This window comes from Camellia sinensis, chromosome 3 (assembly GCF_055761805.1).
Source record: "Camellia sinensis isolate YWXY chromosome 3, ASM5576180v1, whole genome shotgun sequence".
Taxonomy (NCBI): domain Eukaryota; kingdom Viridiplantae; phylum Streptophyta; class Magnoliopsida; order Ericales; family Theaceae; genus Camellia; species Camellia sinensis.
This window is the reverse complement of record NC_138963.1, coordinates 205,254,608-205,281,889: the sequence shown is the minus strand read 5'-3', so window position 1 is coordinate 205,281,889 and position 27,282 is coordinate 205,254,608. Positions and strand designations below refer to the sequence as shown.

General features: G+C 38.9%; 1 pseudogene; it reads right to left on the bottom strand.

Annotated features, from left to right (window-relative positions):
• Positions 1-5,176: 5,176 nt before the first annotated feature.
• LOC114271933 (subtilisin-like protease SBT3) lies at positions 5,177-19,645 on the bottom strand (annotated as a pseudogene).
• Positions 19,646-27,282: the final 7,637 nt, after the last annotated feature.

Sequence of the window (27,282 nt, the reverse complement as noted above, 5' to 3'; positions counted from 1 at the left end):
CAAAACCAGACACTAAACGGTCAAGTTCGGAGGTCCTGAGGCAAGGCGCGTGAGCCGAAGCCTCCGGGAACTCCAAACGAACACAAACATGGATAATCACCGTGTGTTCAAACGGTGACGTCCAAGTCTTGAGAACGGTCAAAAATGGGGTGTCTACAGTTTGCTACTCGCAAGTAGGCTAAAATACAGGTTTTGCCACCCTCGAGTGGGCTTTTAGAAAAGATGGTTTTACCACTATCTGGTGGGCTTAAAACTCACAGTTTTAATGCATTATTCCAATTTAGGCAATTCAACCTCCATCCACAGGCATTCAAGCAGTTATATCACATAAGCAGCTAGCCTCATGGTAATCATGCAATTATGACAACACTCACACGCATGCGGTATGCTAAAGCAAAAGGACTTACAGAGTACTCCAAGCCAAAACAGAAACTAGTTAGTAATCATATGCATGATCCTAGTTCATGTTAAGATGGCTAATGTAACACATGCGGAATGTCACTAAAGTAGGCTCGGCTAGTCTATAAATGACATGTGAAAATGGACAAGTAGCATATATTCAAGTTAGATTTGAAATACTTATGCAGTTAGTATGATGCGCCAAGCCTGGTGCATGCAATACTGATGAATGATGCACGCATGCATAGCATAAGGTATGCTAAAGTAAACATGTCCTAATACTAACCATCAAAAGCAGGTAAGTAAGAGGGAGAAAGAAGTGGGGGTTGGAAGACATGCACACATGCACCCACACTTATTACAAATTTGCCCTCGCTCGGAGGGACCGAATAAATATTACAAATAATTAACCTACAAGCTAATTAAATATTGCAGGCCACTAATTAGCTAAGCAAATTAACTGATCTAGGGAAAATAGATAAACCGCCTCGGGAAGAGAGCCCAATGCAATGCATGCTCGGTCCTGCTCAGAAGTACACTGCCATACACAAGCTGCCTCTGCTTTCCCTGCTATACTCCCCTAGAGACTGCCAAAGTCCCAGGATTGCTTCCCTGGACATTGGGAGACACCACCGGCTGAGTAGAATAGCCACCGGCAGTAGTATGTGATCATCGACTGTTGGTGAAGCTATCGGCCACCAATGGATTGCCGGTCGGCACTGAACACTGTCGGTCGGCAGAAAGTTCCTGCATAATCTGCAATTGGCAGCAACAGAGGGCAAGGCATAGCATGACAATGCAATTCAAGCAATGTATGGACCAATCCTATCCCTCATCATGTGTATGGCTCAAAGGGACATGGACATGGTCCATCAAGCGCGCATTTTAATGCGTGATGGCCCAAAGAATCAAGTGTGCATTTTCATGTCAAATGAAATGCAATGCATACAATCAAACCAATGGGCTTCTACCTCCATCATGACTTGGTCAAGAGGTAGAGCATGCATGCCCATGCAATGCAATCCTAATGATGTGAGCTAGCATGCTACATAATCATACAAGCAAGTGATGTACACTAGGTACACAAACTAAGCAAACAAGCAAACAAGCATGCCATAACTATGCAAACTACTAAAGCATGCAAGATGCAATCTAACCATGCGACAAGCTAGCAACTTGACCAAGGGGATAGATGCCAAATGCAAGTAATTTCAAGCATGCAACACATGCAACCAAAGCATGCAAACATGGGAGAGTGTAACAACACTTGGATGGCATGCGAGGGATGGACTTACACTAATTGGACAGCTCTAAGTTAAGTCCAAAATAGTGGCCAAAGCTTAAGAAGATGGGACCAAACACACATACACACATGCACACGTTAAGGCCTAAACACTTAAGCATCAAAGGGCACCTTTTAAGCACACTTAAAAGGGAATAATCATGGTCATGGGGCATGTATTAAGCTCTGAAAATCATGCAAGAACATGGTGCCAAACCAAGCAAACAAGATAGGCTAAACATGCAACAAATGGCCCAAGCATTCAAGGCAAGCTAATGAAGTGTTTGACCACACTTAACAAGACCAAACATGGCATGAATTTAATGACCAAAAACAGAGTTTTAGCAAATAAAACAAAGCTCAAAAGACCACTTAGATGGCATCTAAATGGCTTGATTTCAAAAGCATGCACAATGACCAAAACATGGAGCATACAACACAAGCTTTCAAAGCATTAAAGAGTTGTCCAAGGCAAGCATACAAGCATGTCAAAGGGACTGAAATGATGCTACAAATGGTGCCAAACCACTGAAATAAAGCAAGTAATGCATGCTACACACTCAAAAAAACTTAAGGCCAACAAACCAAAAATGCAAAGGGGGTATATAACGCATGTCATGGCTGACCAAAATGATTAAAGACAGACCCCAAACATGGCAAAATAAGCACAAAAGATTCACAAAGTTAGGCCTAAAACATGCTAGAACCATGGTTTACAACCTAAGGCATGTTAAGGCCTAAACATGGCATTACAAAGTAGGTATGCTAAGCATGCATGGTGTACCAAAACCAACTAAAAACAGAGGCATATTATGACATAATAAGCACAAAAATCAGCTAATGCATGGTCAACAAGAGCCTAAGCTAGGTGCTCCCTCAAGAGGCTAAAAATGGTCCTTTTCGAGGACAACAAGGAGAGGGGGTGGCCCTCTCCTTCTTGGGACTCAAGGCACCATCCTTACCACTGAAATCCCTCAAGATTTCAGTGGTGAGGAGGCCCAAACACCTAAGTCCCGGAGCTCACTCAAAATAGCACAAAATGGAGCCTCTCAAGGCTTAAGAGGGGTCAAACACCTCCAAACCACAAAACACTCTAAACAAACTATTTAGAGGGGCTAAAAACAGAACTTTTTTATGTTATATACTAAACACAAAAAAAATTCTAAGATAGGCAAAAATAGTATGCAAGAATGGGGAATAAAGGGACAAACTTCTTACCCTTGAAGACCTTCTTCACAAATGGTGGACCAGCCCCTTCCTTGAGCTCAAAACAGCTCCAAAACCTCGAGAACAAACCTCTGGCCCTTCAAGAACCAAGAAAAGGTGTAACACTATGTGTTTGTGTGCAATAGTAAGCCTAAACACACACACTAAACACAAGAGGAAGAGAGATATAGAGCTAGGATATAGACAAATCCTAACCCTAGAACTCAAACCCTAAAATGGCTGTCTAAAAAAATGTCTAACCCCAAAGCTAAGAGAGGAGGGCTCCTCTTATAGAGGAGCCAATCTTGTAAAGCTTACTCAAGAAGCTAACAAGGAAGCCATCCCTCCACACATGTGTATGGAGGGGAACAAAATGCAAGCCAGCTGTATTAAAATATCTGCAAAAGCAGATGAACGGTAGTCGGCTGCTCAAAATTGCCATTTTGACAAAATGGACTGCCGACCGGCAACAAAGAATGCCGACCGGCCATATACATTGCCGATGGCAACAAAACACCAGCCGGTGGCCTCTGGCCATGGCCGGTGATGTGTGGGGATGCCTCACAAGGCATTCCCTGCCCCTCTAAGGCAAAACACAAGTGTTTGGTGCAAAATCAGACACTAAACAGTCGAGTTCGGAGACCCTGAGGCAAGGCGCGTAGCCAAGACCTCCGGGAACTGTAAACGAACACAAACATGGATGATCACCGGGTGTTCAAACGGTGACGTCCAAGTCTTGAGGACGGTCAAAAATGGGGTGTCTACAGTCGCGAGCTCTGACGTATCTATGCCCGGCCTCTGCTGGCTCGATCGGAATCTGGTATGCTGTCCCGGTCGGCCTCTAGTATGTCAGCATGGTCAGGATCTCTAGCCAACCGGTAACCTATCTAGCGGGAGGAGCCCCTCTAGTCCTGGCCCTCGTCGCTCGAGTCCTACCTACCATGGAGGCACCTGTTGCTCTGCCTGTACGAGCACCTATCAAGGAAGGCATGAGATGTGTCTGGATGAATGTCGAGTAATCTCTCTCCCTGCAGAAGTAGTCAGCGTCCAAGCCCACAATGAACTGGATCACCTCCGGGAAAGAGAGGCTCTCTATAGCCCTCATAGATGCTGGGGGCAGCATGGGAACTACTAGCTCAGGCAAGCCCATAGTCTGGCGCACAAACCGCTCGCACAAAAACCAAACTCGGCAAACTAGGCCCTCTAACAAAATATGGAATCGAGATGTGGCCCAAGCCTCAGTGTAATGGTCTCTTACCCCAACCAACATCGTCGCCCAGGGCTGCCAGGTGATTTACAAACTAGGAATATACAGATTGTTAGTCATTATCAGTTGTTGATAAAGCAAAAATAACTATACATTTTGGGTTACCTTCTCTGCAGCCACTGTGTCAAATCTGCAGTCACTGTGTCAAAGTACTGGCTGAAGAATGAGAAGGTCTCATGGGTCCTACGCAAGCATTTGCCATCATACCAATGAGAGTACATCACAACGGGGGGAATCTCCTCCGCCAGCTCCGATGCAAGGGTCAAGAAATATGCAAATACCCAGAGCTGCAAGGAAAAGGCAACAGTAAGTATACAGTGTATAGAAAGTAAAGATGCAGAGAATACAGAATGTGCGATGCAGAAAGCACAATGTATAGATGTAAAGAATGCAGTATACAGTATACAAAAAGTGCAAAGCAGAAAGAACAAAAATAGAAGATAGAAAATGTAAAGCATACCTCCTAGGCTCGCCAATAGCCTCCAACCCTGTCTCCTCTCCTATAGGATGTTGAGCTTATGTAGCCATATAGTGTGGCGAGGCCAGTTCCTCCCCAGTTATAGAGCCAGACTTGAGGTAAGGTCACCAGAGCGCTCAGTAGATACAGTCCTGCAGTGTTATACCTGTTTGCAAACAAGGTGGTACTGAGGAGGAACATCGAAAAACCCCAGGCATAACGCTCAGTCTCCTTTAGGGTATGTGGCTCTCTCCCGTAGAAGTGCTCAGTGAACCAGCTGTATCAGACTATGGCCAACCTAAAGAAAGGTAGGCATGCTCCTAGTAAGTGTAGCCGGGCGGCCTCCCACTCACCTATATCCCTGTCATAAAGGATCGGATCGCCTCCTACTCCTATGCTCGTGAACATAGAGAAGTCATAGGGAGTCATCGTCATCTCCCCGGTAGTGGAGAAGTGGAAGGAGTTGGTGCTATCTCACCAACACTCCACCGACTCGGGATATGGCGTGATAACCCAGTGCAGAACAGGCCGAAGCCAGCCTTATCGATGATGTCGTGTACGCTGACTAGGAACTCCAGATACCAGTCCTTCGTTGTCGTGGCACCGTAGCCCCTGATGGAGCGAGAGTCCTCCTGTGACTAGAACAGTGATATACAGTGATATGAGAACAGACAGATGAAAGGCAGTGTGAGAAATACAGTGCAAGAGTCTGATTAAGGAAAGAAATACAGTAAGAAGCAAGAAATGCAGTGTAAGCATACAGTTAAAGCAAGGAATATTGTTAAAGCAAGAAATGTAATGTAAAGTGAAGAAAGCATGAGAATACAGTGTGTACCTCCGTGGCATCGTGCGACAAATGGGAGTCTGGTTTCCACAGCAAAAGGTCCTTCGGCGTGTATCGCGTGAACTTTCTAAATTGCCTAATACCCCCGGGTGGAAGTACATGCGTTCGAGGATGGTATGTCACTAGATCGAAGGGGCGTACGCTCAGCGGTATTATCTCGGGCTCGGGCTCAGGAGCGAAATCCGCCTCCATCTCTGCTAGAGGTGATAAATGGGGTGAAATCTCAAGGGGAGCTCTGTCATGGGATAAATCGTCCGGCATCTGGAAACAAGATGAGAAAGTGATTGAAAAATGAAGAAAAACGAAGGAAAAAGGGCAAACTTGAAAGAAGTCAACCCTAGGAGAGAGAAAATGGAAGAAAAAGTCAAAGCCCGAGAAAAGGCACAAAACTCGAGAGAAACTCAGAGGGTAACAAGCCTCAAGTGGTGAAGCTCCAAGAAAAAGCACCGAAATCAAATTTCAATCGGTTCAAAGCGGAGGAAACAAAGAGGGTTTAGCAAATAAACTTCATGTGGGGCATTGGAAAACGCGTAGAAAGCCTGGATTTAGAGAGAAAAAGCACCTAGAGAGAGAGGGAGGAGTTTCGGATGTGTAGTTGTGTGCAAATGAGGCCCCAAGCCCTATACTTAAAGACCCGCGGCAAAATGTCCAAAGAGCCCTCAATCTGCCACGAGTGGTCGGCATGCCACCATTGGTGGCCAACAATAGTAATTCAAGGCCGGCAGGTGGTTGGCAACCCCTTCCAGTGACCGACAAGTGGCCGGTGGCCTTCTCTAGTGTCCTGATGCTATTTTGTGCCTCTATTTTCTGAGTGGTATATGAGAGGGTCTTGATTTGGAAGGTTTTAACTGCGTTCCGAGGCGTAACTATGTCCCACTTGCCGCTGTTAACGACGTGTATCTTTTTGTTGTTGTAAGTCTCTGAGAGGTAAATCGAAGGTTGCGTCACGTATTGCTTTTGCTTTGCTTAATCGAAATAGCATCCTTGTCGTCTTTCTTTTCTCGTATATGTATGTTGCACGCATCTCTTGCATCTTTTTTGAATTGTGCATAGAACATGCTCATGTTACTCATGCATAGAATACACTATCAATCTTGCATAGAACATGCCATCAATTCCACATAGAATTTGCTTTTGCTCTTTCTCTTGCTCTTGCTCTTGCTCATTGTTTCATGCAGAACATGCTTTTATTTCATGCATAGAACATGCTTTCAATTAACGTCATACGTCGATTGTCCATCTTGAATTGAATACTTTGTGCATTTATCGCACGCATTTACTTTGTGCATCCATCGCATGCATTTATTTTGTGCATCTATCACACGCATTTACTTTGTGCATCTATCGCACTTGTTCACCATGTGCATCTATCACATACTAACCAACAAACGATATTGTATGTACGGTTCGTTCAAAGGAGTTCCGAATAAATTCATTTGTATCTCGATAGGAGAACCTGCACCTTTATTTTGTGCATCTATCGCACTTGTTCATTTTGTACGTCTATCGCACTCGTTTACCTTCGTGCATCTATTGCACACTACCTTTTTGTGTTCTCGAGACGTTTGAAACACGGCCCCAAGCAATTTTTGTTTCTTAGGATATGTGAAATGCGGCCTTGGGTAGGTTTTATATCGGGATGTGTGAAACACGGCCTCGAGTGGTTTTTGTTTCTCAAGACGCATGAAATGCTGCCCTGGGCGGGTTTTATCTCGAGACGTGTGAAACATAGCCCCGAGCAGTTTTTGTTTCTAAGGATGCGTGAAACACGGCCCTGGGCGGGTTTTACCTCGGGACATGTGAAACACGGCCCCGAACGGTTTTGTTTCTCAGGACACGTGAAACGTGGCCCTAGACGGATTTTACGTCGGGACATGCGAAGCACGCACCCGAGAGGTTGTTTATCTTAGGACCCGTGATGCGCGGCCCTAGGCAGATTTTATCTCAAGACGCGTGAAACGCAAATCCGAGTGGCTTTTCTCATCTTCTCATGATTTTAACGTGATTAGAGTTTCTCAAGACACGTGATGCATGGTCCTGGGCGGGTTTTATCTTGGGACGTCCGAAGCATGCGCCCGAGCAGTTTTCTTGTTATCTCAGGATGCATGAAACGCGGCCCTGGGCGGGTTTCATCTTGGGACATGCGAAGCATGTGCCTGAGCGGGTTTTATCTCGAGACATGTGAAACACGACCTTAAGCGGTTCTCAATTTCTCAGGCCACGTGAAACGCGAACCTGAGCGGTGTTTTCTTTCCTTATCTTGTGTTTTGACGTGGTTAGAGTGCGTTTCATCTCTTGTATGGAAACCCGTGTTGGTTTTAAGCTTGAGGCTGCTCATTCATGTGTTGCTATCTTACTTATTGTTGTCATCGTTGCTTATCGGATGTTGTTATTGCTTATTGCATCATCTCGCATGATCATGCATTTTCAAAATAGTCGGTTTCGCGAGGCGTGTTAGTCCAGCTTTCAAAGTTTTCTTCACGCATATCATTTGCATTGCCCTAAACCTACACTGGTTTGATTCCTTACAAAGGGATACGTAGGCAGTCTGTAGGCGCAACCATTTTCTTTTTGTTTTGTTTGTTTGTCCAAGTCTTTTGCCCTTGTCAAAATGGGTCATCTTCGGACTTTGACGTTCACTCACATCATTTCATGACTTTCGAGTTCTGTCAAAGAGGGGCAACTGTAGACACCCCATTTTTGACCGTCCTCAAGACTTGGACGTCATCACTTGTGCACTCGATGATTATGACTGCATGTGCTCGTTTTAGTGCCCGAAGTCCTCAACAGAATGCCCTGTCTTTGAGCCTTTAAACCCTATCCATTCTATGCCTTGTTTTGGACCAAAACCCTAGTCCTTCAAACCTCAAGACCCAGGGACTTGCAAGCCTCCTCTGGTGGGGTGCCGGCCACCCTGTGCCTTGCCAGTCAATAGTGTGGCCTGCTTGCCATTATTGGTGGCCTGCCGGCCATCAATGTCGTTTTTCAGATATTTTGTTGGCAGCTGTGCCAGCTGTTGGCACAATCGGCTGCATCTCCCTACATGTGTATGGAGGGATATATCTCAGCCAAATGCATGTTTTTCTATATATAAGGGTGTCCTTCCCCATTTTTGATGGTTAGAATTTTTGTAGCAAAAATTATCCTTCTATCTCTACATTTCTCTCTCTCTCTTGCAAGTTTGTGCATAGCAGCTTAGATACACCACACTTTTGCCTACACCTCCTTAGCCAAAGTGGTTCACCTTTGGTCTGAGGTTTCTTGAGGCCTTCTTGGAGCTCTAGAAGGTGGTTTTGGCTTAAATTGTTGTCTAAAGTTGGTCTTCCCTTGAAGAGGTATAATTCTTGCCTTTATAACTTACTTTGTATACTTGTTTTTCTATCTTTTTCCCACTAATTTTGGGCTGTTTTGGGGCTATAAAAACTCTATTTTTGTGGGCTGAAATTGGTGGTTGTAGGCCATTTAAAGGTAGGGGGTGGTTCACCCTTTTTTCTTCCTTATTTGTAAGGCCTTTCCATCTTTGTTTCCCACTTTCAAACCATCTTTTTTTGGGCTTTTGAACACTGAATTTCAGAGTGTTTTTAGTGGTGAAAATCTATTTTTGAAGTCTAAATTTGGAGGGATTAGCCTCCCCTCCTTGTGTCTTATTTGCTATCCTAGTTAGCTCTATGGGTTAGCTTAATATTCTAGTCTTTTGTAGCTTAATTCCGGCATGTTTTAAGATGTATTTTACACTTTTTGTCTCTATTTTGGGCTGTTTAAGTCATTTGAGTCTTGTTTTGCATGGTTGTAGTGTAAGTGTCCTTACAAGCTTGGTGTTTTAAGCATTTAAACTCTACTTGTTTGAGTTGATTACATGTTTTAATGCTTTTCTCACTTAAATTTAGCACTCATTAATCTCTGCAACCACCCTCATTTCTTGACTCTTTATTTTCTTTGAGGGTTGTGTCAACCTTAGGATTATTTAAGCTCGAGATTGAGGTCCATGCTTAACGGTTTAATCCTCTTTTGGGGGTTCATTATCAATGGCATGACACCTCTCTCTTGCCTTAAACTACTCCTTGTTTGACACTTCCTTCTGTTTTAGAGGACTTAACTCACCAATGGACTTAATTGGTTAAAGAATGGAAGGGTAATTAAAATGAGTAACTAAAGTTGAAACTAAAATTGTGCAAAGATAAGAATTTGATTGTGTTTTGGTGTGTTCAATCGGACGTTAACTGAATACAAGGAAAATTGGGGCATTTCATACTCAAAGTGATGTAATGTGCCAAGTTTCCTAGATCTCCATTACCCTTGATCATGCATGGTAGGGTGAAGGTCATGGGTCTTGTTTGCGCATTTATTAATTTTTACACCTTGGTTCTTTAGCCATCATGTAATGAAATTGTTTGATTGATGTGTTTTTGAACCAAGTGTATTACTCCTCTGAGCTTGTTTTGATGATAAAGAGGGATACACAGTACAAACAACCTATGAGAATACCCTCTCTTTACTCTGTTTGCTCTCTGTTGCAGCAAGAAATGGTGCATCATTAGTGGCCGGCCAGCCACTGTTTCTAGCCTGCAGGCCATCAGTGTTGGACGGCAACCGGTCGATCACCCGTGAATTTTGAGCAAAATGCTTATGAAGCAAAGCAGAGTTGATCTGGAAAAGGAAAACCAGTGCAAGGGTTGTGCAACAGAGGCTTTCAGGAGCAAACAGTGGACGTTCTTCCGGTGGAAACCGAGCATGCATGGGCCTCCTTCGCTTCCCGGACTAGTTAATTAGTTTAAATTAGTCATTTGTCATTTAGTTGTTGCGCTTACATGTTTTAATAACTTACTAAGGCTAGTTGATTAATTCGTGTTGTAGTTAATTAGTTAGCTAGTTTAATTAGTCGCTTTGTAATTAATTAGTTAATGTAGTTAGCTAATTAGCTTCATATTGTACTTATTTAATTAGCTTAAAGTAGTTAATTAAATTAGTTCATTATTGTTATTTAATTAATTAGCTTTGCATAATTAATTATTTAATTGTTGTAATATTTAATTAGCTTAGAGGTAGTTAATTATTTATTCAAGTTTTGTAATAATTAGTTAAGTAGTTTGGCTTCGCTAGTTTATTCATTCACACACTCTTGCGCGAGGGCATCAATGTTGTAATAATGTGCATGTCTTCCAATCCCACGTCTTTCTCCTTTTTATTTATCCACTTTTCATGGTTAGATTAGGGGCATCACGTTTCAATTAACATATTGAATGTTTTCATCCATTCATTTGTCTTACATACATTGAGGCTCGGTTCATCATTCAAACTTGCATTGTCGTTTATTACCTCGTTGAATACGTGTTTAAATTCATGCTATGAAATTGTTGTAACTAACATATTAAGTAGCCGATCTTATTTTAGTTGCATGCCTTGCATTAGCCATCTTGTATAGTTAGGTATCATGCATATTTTTCTAACTTTTTTGCTTTATCTTAGCTTGGAGTACTAGGTGAGTTTTTAGTGCTTTAGCATACTTGCATGAGTGTGAGTGACTGCCATGACTAGCATGCTTTCCATGTGGCTAAGTGTTTACTTGTTAAACTATTTGAGTGCCTGTGGATGAAGGCTTGTTGCTTGAATTGAAATGATTCAATGAATGTACGTTTAAGCCCACTTTATCAAGTGGCAAATTAACAAACTTCAAGCCCACTTTGTTAAGTGGCAAAATCAAACCATTTTCAAAAAACAAACATGAAATTGAATAGTTCCAATTCGGGCAAATTAGTCTATATCTTGTGTGCACGCATCACATAGTAAATGCTAGTCTAATAAACCAGAACAAGAGCATATAATGTTGATAAAAATTATATCATGATTAGTAGAGGCTGATCTTTGATTGGGCGAGCGGGAGTGCTCAATTCATGACCTTCCCCTCTCGTACCTAAGTTCTTGAGCTAAGACAATCTTGGTGATGAGGGACACGTGGCCTTTGGCACGAGTCATAGGTTTCCTAGATTTTCCCAAAATAAAATATTTAGGTAGCAACTCTGTATCTAGCAAAGCAGTCCAATTTTATTTTTTTTATTCAAAATCAATTTTCCAAATGATTTGTTGGATTTGGACTCATTGGTATTTATCAATTTCACATTGCAGTTGAGAGATTAGATTCAGAACCATGGAAGTCTGAACTGTAGGTCTTCTTTCGATCTCTCGAAAAGGGGGGCGCGGAAAAGCCGAGCTGCCCCCCCTCCATTGGACCCAGTGTTAGCATAAACAGTAGGGTTAAGTAAACAGTACTTATTAGTGTCCATCGACCCAACATGGACTGCTCTGCTCAACTGTGAGCTGCTATGTTGATAGGTTTAGGCTGTCATACTGTGCTATTGGTGTAGTGGTGGTTTTTTTTGTTTTTTTGGTTGGTTGCTCACCAACTTGGGGGTGCTCGCAAATGATAGGATGGGCTTTTTTGTGTCAACATAGTTGGAATGATTTAGCTCATCGTAATGCTTTTGCACCTTCCTGTCTTTATTGATGTATTTTGTTTTGTACCTTGTACTTTGCTCTTTTATCAATAAAGTTTCTTTTTTTACCGATCAAAAATAAAATAAAATGAAGCCATGCATTAAAATTATGGTGAGTTTCTATTTGGTCATGAGAAAATAATTGTTAGATAGGCACAATATATGACGTCCAATACTATAAATTTGGTGCAACCCAAAAAAAAAATAAAATGGAGGATTTTGTTAAGGTACTCAAAGAAAAGGAAACCTTCTTGAAAAAGAAATGTTAGAATTGTAGTACTCTCGTTCATTGTTTGGTCATCACTTACTTCAGTCTCTTTTTAAATTTAAAACAAAAAAGAAAAAAAATTATTGAGCCAATTGGTGCCAACGATGGAAATATCATCGATGAGTACTATTTAGATAGAAAAGTATTTAATTTAAATAGATAGTGTAGATTTGGTAAGAACCACACTGATAATAAATCTTAATCAAACATTTCAATTTCAAAATTTGGGATAAGTAGAAGATTCAACATGACCAGAAAGTGTGAAGATCACATCACAAGTTGTAACGCTCATTGCAAAGGTTAGTTAACAATTAAACCAGAAACTTAATGTATACTTTGTGTCTAAAATTGTATGCCTCTCATGACAATGTTGTAGTTGTAATTTATTTATGATCTATATAGCTAGTGGATATGCCAGTGAGGTGTTTGTAAATATGTTCATATGAGAACCTACATGTTTGCTTTATTGGAATTTAGCCACCTACGTAGCGTATACAATACGTTTTCCTTTGTAACTTGACATGGCCAATCTTTTACAACATATCGGTGTCCTTAATAGTAATGCATCTGTCTTATGTGCCTTTTGCGAAATTGAAAATGAATCTGCTATTCATGCCCTCTTGCACTGTTCATTTTCTTGGCAAGTTTAGTCTGATTTACTGCAATGGTGGGGGTGTGTTTGGGTGGTGCCAAGGACTATTGATTGCCTATTTCATTGGTGGATAGGTTGGAAGTATAAGAAATCGATTAGGAGATTATGGAGGGCCTTACCTTCTATTGTTCTATGGGCCATTTGGAAGTTAAGAAATGATTGTATGTTTAATGGTGTGCAGCCATGTGGATCTGAGTTATGTGAGATTATTAAGATCAGATCTGCTCTATGGGTTAAAGCTTCTTCTAAGCAGATCATGTACTCTACCATGGAATTAATCAACAACTTGAATCAGATTAAGGAATACAGTTGAGGGATGCTAGCTGGTTTGGTTCCTAGCCTGCTAATATGATAAGTGTGGTCTGCTGTAATCTATGTGCTGCTTGATTGGTTTGGTACCTAGCCTGCCACACTTGGTGAGTAGGGTTTGCTATTATCTGGTCTGTAACCAGTTGTGCTCTGGTCTGTAGGGGATGTTGGTTTGGTGTTTTGAGTGGCATTTAGGTGACCTGAGCAGTTTTGCTACTTGGTGGGATCTGAACTGGGTATCACTCCCTTCAGCTGTGGTTTTGTTACACTGGTGGATGGGGTTTATTAGCCAAAAGTCTCTTTTGTAGCTGAGTTGTTATATCTACTGTATTTGTTTTTATGGTGTTAGAACTGTGTATTTGTGTATCTGTTGGTAACACATCTGTTGTCTCATCTGAAGCTGTGTTGATAACTCAGCTGTCTTGGTTTTGTGTTGTTACTTCTGCTGTAGTGTTTTGTATACCTGTTGGTCTCTCACTAATAGTTACTTGGTTTGATGGCTTCCACATCATTCCCCTCCCCACTCTCTCTCCACCCCCCTTCCCCCCTATTGATGTCTTTTTCCTTCCTTGTAAAGTTTATCTCATCAAGATTTCTTTCGTTGTTGATAAAAAAAAAATATAAATAAATAAAAAAAATAAAAAATAAAAAACTTGACATGGCCAATTTTCTATTTATTAATTGGTGTTTGGCTCAAAAAATTTGCACTACAAAGAAAAAATACAAAAATATAGACTTGAATTTTTTATTACTCTCCTACTGTTCTTTGTCATTGCTCTAACTGCGTCCTATTAGAAAAATCATGAGGGATTGCCCTGGGATTTTGGTTGTACCCTATTGTTGTTAATGGTTTTTTCATTTATTGATTGATAAGAGTAATTGCAAACACAAGAATGATTACATCAAACTGGACAATGTCTACAAGCCAACCAATCACCACAAAGAATAGCTGTTCATAGCCTTTTTTTTTTTTTAAAGTGTAAAAAGGCTAAGTAGGGCTGAGCAAGAAATCCGTAAAATCTGTAATCCGATCCGGTCCAGTCCAATCCAGTAGGTTTAGATTGGTTTTTTGAATCCATCATTCGATTTCGGATTGAAAATTTAAAAATCCGTAGGCCATGGATCAGTTTCGGATTGAACCCCATGGTACCAGATTGAAACCAATCCGGACCGTATAAAAATAGTCTATATTTATACTATATACCCTCCCACATAATATCATTTCTTCTCTCATATAAAAGCTAAACTCTAACCTAATTCACACCACTCCCTCACTGTCTCTCACTATCATCTCTCTCTCTCTCTCTCTCTCTCTCTATTCTCTTTCTCATCTCATATCAAACTGAGTTTTTTGTTGGTACTGTCTATCACATTCATCCATCTTAGACTCAGATCAGATCGGTGAGCTTCTTATCTCTCTCTCTCTCTCTCTCTCTCTCTCTCTCTCTCTCTTTCTCTCTCTCTCTCTTTGTGTGTGTTCTCAAACATAGTTAGCTTAGATCATCCATCTCATCTCAAATCATCCATCTTAGATCAGATCGGTAGCTCTCTCTCGATGAGCTCTCTCTCTCTCTCTCTCTCTCGCTCTCGGTGACACTATTTTTGTTCCTTTGTTTTCAAACGCAGTTAGCTCAGATCATCCATCTCTGATCAGATCAGTAGTTATAGCTGCTTGTCTCTCTCTCTCCCTCTCTCTCTCTCTCTCTAACACTTTGAAATGGGTTTAATCTCAAAGAAAAAACATAACTGCTGTGATTTCATCTCAGATCGGTAGATTTAATCCTAAATCGATTGTTTATCTCATTTACCATGGATTCGGTAAATGTAAGTAAAAAAAATTTATTGTGATTTTATCTCATTTATATTGTAAGTAAGAGGTTTTATTATTTTTTGTTTTTATTTTTATTTTTTCTATTTTTATTTTTATTGTTTTCTGTTTCTGAATTTTTTTTCTTTGTTTTCTAGTATGATTTATGTGGTATGGAGAGAAATAGTATATGTAAAGACAAATGATTTCTGTATTTCTTTTTCTTGTTTGATAGATGTCAAGTACTGGAGAGACAAATGATGTCATCGACCTCTCTCAGTCTCAATCTGAGCCACAGCATGATCCTCAGCCTGAAACTCCTTCAAGATCTTGTCTACTACTACTGAATTTTGTTCTCGTTGCTGCTGAATTTGTTTGTTGTTATCTTTGTTGTTGTCTACTGCTGCTGAATTTTGTTCTTGCTGTTTGTTTAAACACGGATTTGTTTGTCATTGTTATCTCTGTTTGTTTGTTGTCTACTATTATTGTTGCTGCTTTTGTTTGCTTTAAATGTTCTATATATATTTTTTTACTTAATTATGTGAATCCATGGTCCAAAACCGATCCAATTTGTGTTTAAACTGATTGATTCGGATTGCTTTCACGATTTAAACAGATTGGGTTGGTTCTAATTTTTCAAGAATCGTAGGTAACAAATTGGTCCTGATTTTATTCCAATATGGACCAATCCGGACCATACTCACCCCTAAGGTTAAGTTTAAAGGATATTAGAGCAACGAAAGCTAGAGGCAGAGATTTAGCGGGGTTTACATAAAAGCACTGCTAAGGTCACATAAGGTTAGTTTGATGGCTTCCTCTAGCAGCTTTAAGTTTGCGTTTTAGAAACATCGGCAACAAATTTTCCTAAGTTTTATAACGTCCTTCATTTAAGGTGGCAATTGTATCCTTGACACTTTACCAAAAAGTCACTAATCTTGTTACCGACGGGTATCTATAGTGGCCTTTTTTTAGTAGTGTTATATTTCTTTTCGCCCTTGTAGTGAGCTAAGGAAAATGATGGTTGCTATGGTTTCGGAGGAAATGGGGAATGGAAGTCTTTATCAATATGGGAATGAGAAAGAAAATGGTGATTGATATTTATCAATAATGTTAACAACATTAACTGATTAATGTATAAATAAAATTATTAACTAGAAATATTATTAGATGAATTTCATATGAAATAATAAGATTCATGTGCAAGTTTTTCTCTTCGTTGATATTCTTATTGAAAAATTATTCATCCCCTTAACTTAACCTCCAATGATGTGAAATTAGGAGGTTTAAAAAGAGAGAGAGAAGAGTGTGAGACTGTTTCACATGAATTTTAACCACGTCGTTGGAGTGGAATTGGGAGGTCTCAATTAGGGGATGTAACCATGTCATTGGAGTAGAATTGAGAGGTCTCAATTAGGGGATGTAGTGGGAGTCTATTTTTTTATTTTTATTTTTTTTGGTGGGATCACAGGAAAAACACTTTTTCTGTGAAAAAACATGTAGCGATTTTGTTTCCAATTAGGTAGCTACGAAGGGTATCAACAACAAATTATTAAGGTCACTACGAGATGTCAACCAAACATGATCATGGCAATGGACGGTTATCGTTGTCAATAAAGGACTAGTTTGTTTGTCAAAAACTACAATCTGCCACTAAAAGTTTTAAAAAAAAAATGGAATAACGGCCTTTTGTCGATAAGATTCTAGGTTAACGCCAGTTGAAAGCGACCTTAATCATCAAATATTTTCTATATACAACATATTTAAAATAATTTTTTCCAATATAAATTTATAATTCTTTATTTTTTGGACCCTAGGATCAGTCCCAAAAAAAAAAAATAAATAAAAAAAAAAAAAAAAAAAAGAGTTGAAACCAAAAAAACAAGAAGGAGGGGAAAAAAAGAGAGGGAAATAATCCTTTATTGATACCAAACAAGAAATAAAAAAAATTAATCAAAAACAGAATACCTCAAAGCTTCAATAAGAAAAGAAGTCCACAGGCCAATGTTTTAGGTTGCATTGCTCACTTATAGAAAATCCATAAGCCAAAATATGAATTACATATTTTTTGTAATGGACTAACATGCAAGAAATATTTCCCAACATGTTCCAATCAATTATTTAACAGAAATTGATATACAAATAGAATTTTTATATAGAAATCTCATCAAAAACTTTATATAAATATTCTATTTGTATAGCATTACTTTTATTCAAATGGTGTGCTTAATAAGTTATCACAGGTAGAACGATTGGACTCCTCACCATATGTGTTCTATTAGTGTCAACCCAAACAAGTGAACCATACCTGGTGGTCTCATTCAAGCCACCCTCATACTGTATACTCATAGTGTAACTCATTTGATCATACATCTGATCGAAAATCAACATCATCAGTGAGATTGTAACTTTGGAACCTGTTGGCGCCATCACCTCAGCGTTATAAGTAGCCACACCATCTCCAACATTAGTAAGAGTCCTCTGAAATGTGTGAATTGCTGAATTGTTATCGTACAGTGCAATAAATGATGGGTAATTTAGGTCAGGGGATGGCGTTGAGCAATTGTAACGATTTGACCTTGTGACAGTTAAAATTTGCTTCTGTGTGTAATTCATGTAGCACAACACATTCACATAGTCTTGTGGAGGTGTATCGTATACCAAACCTGGATCAAGTGCTCGATTTGGATCAATGTGACCTGACCCCACAGCTAGCGATGAAGCAAATGTAAGATTGTTTCCAAGGTCTCGAATAGGATTATTAGTATTATCAAGTGGATTTTCTGTGGTCATCATGGCTGATCGAATAGCAGCCGGACTCCATTCTGGGTGTGCACCTTTTAGGAGTGCAGCCACACCAGTAACATGAGGACAAGCCATGGAAGTCCCAGAGAGCATTGTGTAGTCATTGGACAAATATATTAGACCCAATCAAGGCTACAGAATTACTAGGTATCCAAGCGGCTAAGACTAGTGACCCAGGTGCCACTAAATCAGGCTTCAAGATTCCAGTATAAGTTTGAGAAGGACCTCTTGATGAATAAGAAGCTATAGCTGGTGCAGGCTTTGTTCCCACCGTGGTCTGCTTGAACTTCATGCTAGCCCAAGGACGATCACTAGTTTTTGCATAGTTGATCACAGCAGATCCATCCTTTGGGCTTATCACCACGCCAGGACATGGAAAATCTGATGTTGTCTCAAAATTTTCATTTGGTATAAATATAGCAGCAACAACATTGGACATAGAGATAGCACTTAATTGGTTGAACACGTCATAACCTTTGCCAACACATAGCAACTCAACTAAACCACAGGAAGATATAGTTTTGTTGTAAATTAGTGGTAATTTTTCCACCAAGGCACTTGCAGGGAACATAGTCCATCCTGTGAAGGTTAATCCATTCCCCAAAGTCAACATTCTAGCAAATGAACGGTCGATGCTTCCAGAAGCAACTGTTGTGGTCCATGGCATCGAATCAAAAATGGGCAAATAATCAGAACCAGTGTTTCCTCCTGCATGAGAAACAAAAACAGCATTTTCCATGGCCCCAAAACAAGCTATTGCAATTGTGTTCTCAGAGAATGGAACGTCCCAATCGTAACTAAAAGAGAGTGACAATATATCAACCCCATCGGCAACTGGCTGGTCTATACCAGCAAGAAATCAGATTCGTGGGCTCCTTCATCCCAAAAGACCTTATAAATAGCCAATCTAGCACGTGGCGCTAGCCCTCTTGCTATTCCGTCTGCATAGCCGAAGAATGATGTGCTTTCCACAAAATTCCCAGCTGTCGTTGATGCAATGTGAGTACCATAGCCGTCAATGTCCCTAGCTGAGTTCATGCCGATGGTAATATTAGGCCTAGTCCTTTGTTGAAGTATCTTGCTCCAATCAACTTTGAGTTACACATGAAAGCATTGAATTCATGTCCAACCTCGCACTTTCCCTTCCATTTGGCTAGAATTGGTGACGTCCACATACCATCATCTCTGAAGCTTAGGCTCTCCGGCTATACTCTAGTGTCAACAAGACCAACGATCACGTCTTTTCCGTAATCCGAAGCGGGCCATAGGCCCGTGGAAGGATTGAGAGAGAGAAACTCAGGGGTGTGAGTAGTACGAAGTTTGATTTGCTTATCACTGTAGACCGAGACGAAGCCCAATGACTTCTTCAAGGTTTCTAGTTCATCTTGATATAAGAGTGCACAAAAACCATGCGCCACATTGTTGTAAGTGTAGATCAACCTGGGTGGTATTGTAGAATATTGAGAACTGGTTGTTGTGACAATAGGAATCGTTGGTTTTAAGGAATCGTTGGTTTTAAGGAATCAACAGTGGAGTAGTACCAATCATGGTGGCTAGTGAAAGCCTTGGGCATGAGAGACTTGTCCATGTAAACAATATAGGTGGATCTCTCCACTGAAGTTGACCCAACATCCTGAATTGATAAGACAACCACAGCAACAGCAGCTCCAGGTTAGCTTCAGCTTCAGAATCAGTTGCAACTGCTACAGCTCCAGCTGTACATTCTCAATCAGTTACATCAAGAGCATTATATAGTTAGTTAGGAATTGGTTAAGTGTTTAGGAATTGGTTAGGTAGTTACCACGAATTAGTTACAAGCTTAATTCAGCATTGTATATATAAATACAGTTGTGTAATTCATAATTCAATGAATGAGAAAGAATATCCTTTTCTTCATGGTATCAGAGCTCCTATAGCTCCCACGAGCACTCTGAATTTTTTATATCAATTTCTCTGTAGCTCTTCAAAGCTCTTCAAGAAGCTTCACAAATCTCCAATGACTTCTTCCACATCTTCAATGAATACCTCAAGCACTCTTCCTCCAAATCTCAGTCTTCTCATCTCAAATCTCAATTCCTTTATAACTGTCAAGCTAGATTCATCAAATTTTATCATTTGGAGAAGTCAAGTTCTCAATATTCTACGTGCTACAAATCTGCTAGGGTTCATTGATGGTTCTTCTCCTTCTCCACCATTAACAATCAAAAATGTTGATGGAGCTGAAGAAATCAATCCAGATTATGCACAGTGGAAACAGATTGATGCACATCTCCTGAGTTGTATTACAGCTACACTCACACTTGTGATTTTTTATTCTGTTTTGCATCTGCAACAGAGTGCTGAGGTCTGGAATGTTATCTGTAAAAGGTTCACTACTGTGTCTCGTAGTCATATTCATCAAATGAAGAATCGTTTGAATAATATGACTAAAAGCTCTCAGACAATTGAAGAATACTTGTCTCAGATTAAAAATTTGGCAGATCAACTTGCACTTGCTTCTTCTCCTATAGAAAAAGAAAATCTAGTTCTTCCCATCTTGAACGGTTTACCAGATGAATTTGATGCTTTAAAGACTACAATTCGAGCAAGAACCAAAGCTATTTCTATGGAGGAACTTTCCTTTCTTCTCTGTTCAGAGTCTCTGCATATTGATTCAAAAACAAAGAAGATTCAGGCACATGAATCCCCCATTGCATATGCTACTACTCGTGGCTCTTTTGGCCGAGGACGGTCTTCGTTCAGAGGTAACAGAGGTAGTTCTAGATACGACTACAGAGGTCGATACTCTCCTAGAGGGAGAGGTAGACAATTTTCAGGAGGACAACACAACAACAACTTGATTTGTCAGATTTGTGGTAAGACTAATCACTCAGCCTTGGATTGTTGGCATAGGTTAGATGCTACTTATCTTCCTACTCAGCCACAGTCTCAGCAAACTGCCTCTCCATCTTATCAATCTTCACAATCATCAACTGGACTGTCTAACTCTCAAGCTTATGTGGCCTCTGCTCCATCTCAGTATTACTCTTCCCCATGGTATCTTGATTCAGCTACATCTGATCATATGACTAATGATCTGTCAAATCTGAGTCTTCATCAACCTTACCAAGGTTCTGATCATATCACTGTTGGTAATGGTAATTCTATCCCTATTCTTCACACTGGTAAGGGTCTTTTGCCCACTTCACATCATACTTTCAAACTCGATAAAGTTTTGCACACTCCTATTGCTTCTAATCTTGTGTCTGTGCATAAACTCACTAAAGATAATCATTGTACAATTACATTTGATGATTCTTCCTTCGTTATTCAGGACAAGCACACGAAGGGCATTTTGCCCAAGGGCCTTAATTCCCATGGTTTATATCATTTTCATGCACCATCCATGCCTGCCTCTTCTTCATCTGTTGCTGCTGTTTCTCCTTCTTCTTCTATTTCTCATAATGCTTTCTTTAATTCCACTGCTACTACTGTGCCTGAAACTATTTAGCACCAGAGGTTGGGTCATCCATCACCTCTCAAGTTTAATAAACTGAAGTCTTCTCTTTCAGTTGCTTGTAATAAAGCCAAGAATAATGATTTCCCTTGTGTTCACTGTTGTATGGCCAAAAGTCATAGATTACCTTTTAATCTGTCTAACTCTACTGTTAATAAACCTTTTTCACTAGTTCACTATGATATTTGGGGACCATTTTTACCATCTGTTTCTGGTTACAAATACTATGTAATCTTTGTTGATGAATATAGCAAGTTTACTTGGCTTTTTCCCTTATGTTACAAGAGTGAAGTTTTTGCTAAATTTTTGGAATTCACAGCTTATGTTGCAAATCAATTTTCTACTCACCTGAAAATTTTCCGCACTGATGGTGGCACTGAGTTTGTCAACTCATTTATGACTCAATTTTTCACACTCATGGCATTCTCCATCAAATTCTTGCCCACATACACCTCCTCAAAATGGAGTCTCTGAAAGGAAGCATAGGCATATCACTGAGACTGCCATTATTTTGCTTCATCATTCTTCCCTTCCCATCAAGTACTGGTTTGATGCCATTTCTACAGCTATCTTTTTGATTAATCGTTTGCCTAGTTCTAAAACTCCTCATTCTTCTCCTTATGAATTGTTGTTTCATAAATCTCCAGATTACTCTTTTATACGTGTGTTCGGCTGTCAATGTTTTCCTGGCTAAAACCCTACACATCTCATAAACTACAACCTAAATCTACTTTGTGTGTATTTCTTGGTTATCATCCTTCTTACGAAGGCTATAGGTGCTTAGATCCTTCCTCTGGGAAGGTGTATTTGTCTCACCACGTCATCTTTCATGAGCAAATCTTTCCATTTCGTACCACCTCTGCTACAGCTGCAGCCTTTACTGCTCCAATTTCTCAGACTTTGTCTCATCTCCAGTCTTTTTTCTAGTCTCCTTCTTTAAATCTTCAATCTTCATCTCATCCTAAGTCTGTTTATGTCCCTCTGCAGGCTGTCATGTCTCAGCCTTCTTTGCATTCCTTTTCTGCTCAACCTACACCATCTTTTGAACATCCTTCTCAGTGTATTGCCTCTACTGATCAGTCTCTTTCTGCTGGTGTCCAGCCTCCTTCTTCTATTCCCATTTCTTCTATTTCTATTGACCTTCTTCTTCCTCCTTCTACCACTAACACTCACCCAATGCTCACTTGATCCAAAACTTCTTCTCAAGCCTTATTGGCCTCTTCTTCTGCTTCTTCTTCTGTCTATCTTGACACTGAATCATTGACTTATCAGCAACCTCTTCAGTCCTCAGTCTGGCATAATGCAATGTTGGAGGAATATAATGCTCTTCTAGCCCAGGGTACTTGGTCATTGGTTCCTCTACCTTCTTCAAAATCGGCCATAGGCTGCAAGTGGGTTTTTTGCATTAAGCGTAATTCTGATGGATCTATTGCTCGTTATAAGGCTCGTTTGGTTGTCAAGGGGTTTCTCTAATAAGAGGGTATCGACTATACTGAAACCTTTAGCCCTGTCGCCAAACAACCCACCATTCGCATATTATTGTGTGTTGCCTTGCATTACAATTGGCCTCTCAAGCAACTCGATATTAGTAATGCTTTTCTTCATGGAACCTTGGAGGAGGAAGTTTACATGACTCAGCCACCTAGTTTTCCTAGTGCTGCTCATCCACATCATGTTTGTCTCTTAAAAAAGGCTATCTATAGTTTAAAGCAAGCTCCTACAGCTTGGTAGTCAACATTCTCTACTTTTCTTTTATCATAAGGTTTCATTAACAGTCACTGTGATAATTTCTTATTCATTCAAAGGACAGCTTCTACCATCACTATTCTCCTAGTCTATGTTGATAATATCCTGGTCACGGGCAGTAATTCTTCTCACATTACCTCTCTTATTGCTCACATGCATACTGCTTTTGCCATAAAAGAGTTGGGGAACATTTCATATTTTTGGGGGGTCTCCATTAAGGATTGTGGTGATTCTTATTTTCTGTCTCACCATAAGTATGCCTCTAAAATTCTTCTTAAGGCTGGAATAGCAAATTGCAAGCCTTGCAATTCCCCAAGTTCTCTTAAGCCTTCTCTCTCTTCAAATTCTCATATTCCATTTAGTCAACCTAAACTTTATCGCAATATAGTTGTGGCACTCCAATACCTTACGATCACCAGGCCTGATTTGTCTCTTTCAGTTAATCAAGCATGTCAACATATGCATGCTCCAACTGTTGGGCATTTTGCTTCAGTCAAGAGATTGCTTCGATTTATTCAAGGGACTTTAACTCATGGTCTCACATTCAGTCCTAGTTTTTTCGATTTACAGGCCTTCTCTGACTCTAACTGGGCTAGTGATGTTCTCGATCGTCGCAGTACTTATGGCTATTGTGTGTATCATGGTTCGAATCTTATTTCTTGGTCAGCAAAAAAAATAACCCACAGTGTCTTGTTCCTCCATAGAGGCAGAATACAAGTCTTTGGCACATACTGCTGCTGAACTCACCTAGTTGCAAATGTTGTTTTGTGAGCTTCAGCTTCCTTCCTCAGTTGCTCCCATTTTATGGTGTGATAACCTCTCGGCTATTGCCTTAGCTTCCAACCCTGTGTTTCACACTCATTCAAAACATATAGAAGTAGATTGTCACTTCATTCGCGAAAAAGTTGCCCGCAAACAGATTTTACTCCGTTATGTTCCTTCTTTGGACCAGATTGCTGATATCTTAACAAAGCCTCTCTGTGTGTCTAGGTTCCAATATCTTCAAGCCAAGCTTCTGGTCTCTTCCTCTCCCATCAGCTTGCAGGAGGGTGATAAGCCAACCACAGCAACAGCAGCTCCAGGTTTAGCTTCAGCTTCAGAATCAGTTGCAATTGCTACAGCTCCAGTTGTACATTCTCAATTAGTTACATCAAGAGCATTGTATAGTCAGTTAGGAATTGGTTAAGTGGTTAGGAATTGGTTAGGTAGTTACAATGAATTAGTTACAAGCTTAATTTAGCATTGTATATATAAATACAGTTGTGTAATTCATAATTCAATGAATGAGAAAGAATATCCTTTTCTTCATGAATGAACAGAAACCATGTGAAGAAGAAGAACAACATGAAAATTGATGAGCAAAGTAGAGGAATTTGATCAATAACCAAACCCATTTTTCTTTCACTATCCAAAACTCATGCAAGAGGTATTTATATATGCGACCTCCCTTCAACTATTTGTATTGTTTTCTACAAATAATAATAATAATAATAATAATAATAATAATAATAATAATAATAATAATAATAATGTAGATCCTATCATATAGTTTTATTTTTATAAGAATTCATAGGGAAAAACCTTGACATTACCGTCACTGATCAACCTAGAACTGCAGGCCGAATGTTTAGGCGTTTTCTCTGAAAAATATTAGGAATACTAACAAAATTATCAAAAAATTTATCCAATCACTTACATAGATGTGGAACTCACATTCATGTATTACATAGATGTGGAACTCACACTCATGTAGGATCCACACCGATATGAGTATTTGATAAATTTTTTGATAAAAAATTTGGCGTTTCTAACATTGTTCAGACTGAAATTAAAAAAGTCACTTCTAATTAGATGTTAATTTTTTTTTTTTTTTTTACAAACTCAATTAAACTTAACTCTATTGCAATTTGAAGTATTTTTTTTAATTTTTTTATTATTTTTTTCTGTTGTCATTTTGAAATGACAAATAGTTAGGGGGAGAATTCTATGAGACATTGCTTTTGCAATTTTTTCTACATGTTTTTTAATGGAATTTTATATTGAAATTCTAACTTTCTTCATATTATTTAGTTGTTAACATTTGCTTGTAAACATGACGCCTTTAGTTTATATGTCAAAAAAACTAATAATCACTACAACAAATTATACTTTTGGCGATTAAATTTTTAGTCGCCAAAAGTCATTTTTTTAGTCGTCAAAGATTTTTGCAAACTAAATTTTTTAGTCGCTAGCTTTGTTGTTAGATGATTGTCGGGAAAAGTATTGGCGACTAATTTTTTTTTAGTTGCCGAAAGTCACAAATTGGCTACTCACAAATTGGCGACTAAAAATTTAGTTGCCGAAAAGAAAATATTTAGTCGCCAAGAAGAAAATATTTTCCATCTTCAGTTTTTTCGCTACCAATTTTTTAGTCGCTAAAAAGGTGACACTCCTTTTTGGCTACCAATTTTTTAGTTGCTAAAAATGTGACTCTTTTTTGGCTACCAATTTTTTAGTCGCCAAAAAACTTTCATTTTTTTTTTTTGGCTAATAACTGTTTAGTCGCCAATAAGTTCCTTTTTTATTTTTTGGCTACTAAATGTTTAGTTACCAAAAGCTTAAGCTCTATTTATTAATTTTTTTAAAATGCAAAAATTGAATGTTTTTCATTCATTTATAAATTATATACATTTCATTATCAATGCAACCTGTAACCTGTACGTATACAGAATAATACATATATCAATTATAATCTAAATCCATTATGAATAATACCTATTTCATTATCAACTATTCAAAAACTTTAACTTGCAACATCATATTCCAAATATCATATAAATCCATACAAACCAAGTGTAATCCATCTAAATTAAATATTACATATAAAAACACTGGATTTCCAAAACAGATTGTTGTTCCGAAATAAATGTCTTCCATATACAGAACAAATGCTCTTCGTACACATCCACAACAGTCCACGCAAAAGCAATCTGTAAAAAAAGAAAAAAAAAAAACCATTAGCACTTATTCAATATAATTAATGTTTCAAATTATAACAATTATAAAATTAACAATTTAGATAAATTATACTCTGCAAATTATAACAATACTAAAATTAAAATTAATAATTTAGATATACTGTACTCTGCATATAATCCTATCAAGATCATTTTAATGTTTTTGTTTTGTTGAAAATTTATACAACCCCCAAATTGAACCTCATGCCTACCTAGTAAACTCTAGTTTGACAATTACATGCAATGTTTCCAAAATTTTCTTCTCACCAGTATACAATATGATTCTAATTGTTTCAGAATCAAAATCCTTCAGTAGTTTTCATCAAATTTTGTTACTTTTGGCAATCTGCATTTTCACAAATATTGAACATTGAAGGCACTACAATTTCACAACTGCGAAGAATCTAAATAATTAGTTTAGCAAACAAAATTATTCATCTTATGGCTGCCACAATAGCTATTCATAAATAAGTAAACCTAAACTCCATCATAAATTATATCCAATACCAGTTCTAACTAATGCAAATATCATCAAAGCACAAAATAAAAGGGGGAAATAAGGTCAAAAAATAATTTCAGATACATGAAAAAATTTGTAAAATTATCTTTTAATGTTGTAGCGTTTAACATTAATATGTAAATAGATATTTTTTTAATTTGCACTGAAATGAAATTCCCCCAAAATCAAAAGCATGACAACTTAGGTTCAAACCTGAACCTTCACCAAAATTGTCCTATTTTCACACTCATGAATTGATCAAGGTCCTTATCATCCAATGTGTTTAAAATAAATCTATGGTGTTTGTTTAAAGTTTTTGTTGTGTCACCAAACCTTGAGTGAATCCTAGCCATCAATTTCAATTTCTAGGTGTTTTTCCGAGTTCCTAGTTTCAGTTTGGCAGTCCTTTTGGCAACCCACTAGAGAAGGATTTTTTAGGGGAGTTGTTATAATTTAACAACAACAACAATTATAGCATCTCACTGGAGATTCTCTTAGTTGCAAAGCTTGAGTTCTTGTAAATGAGAATACAGTGAGATGCTTCTGCTAAAATTTTGAATGAAAAAATGATCATGTCTAAACTGGAAGGACCATTTAGTCAACGGACACACAACCAACTTCAAATTTCCAAAATGCAAACAACATTTATAGCACCCTATTTGGTAGACCTACTGATAGAATTGTATCATAAGAACTACACCAATGTGAATTTCCAAACAATACTTCTATCCAATGTAAAACCAGTTATTCCGTCATGTGCC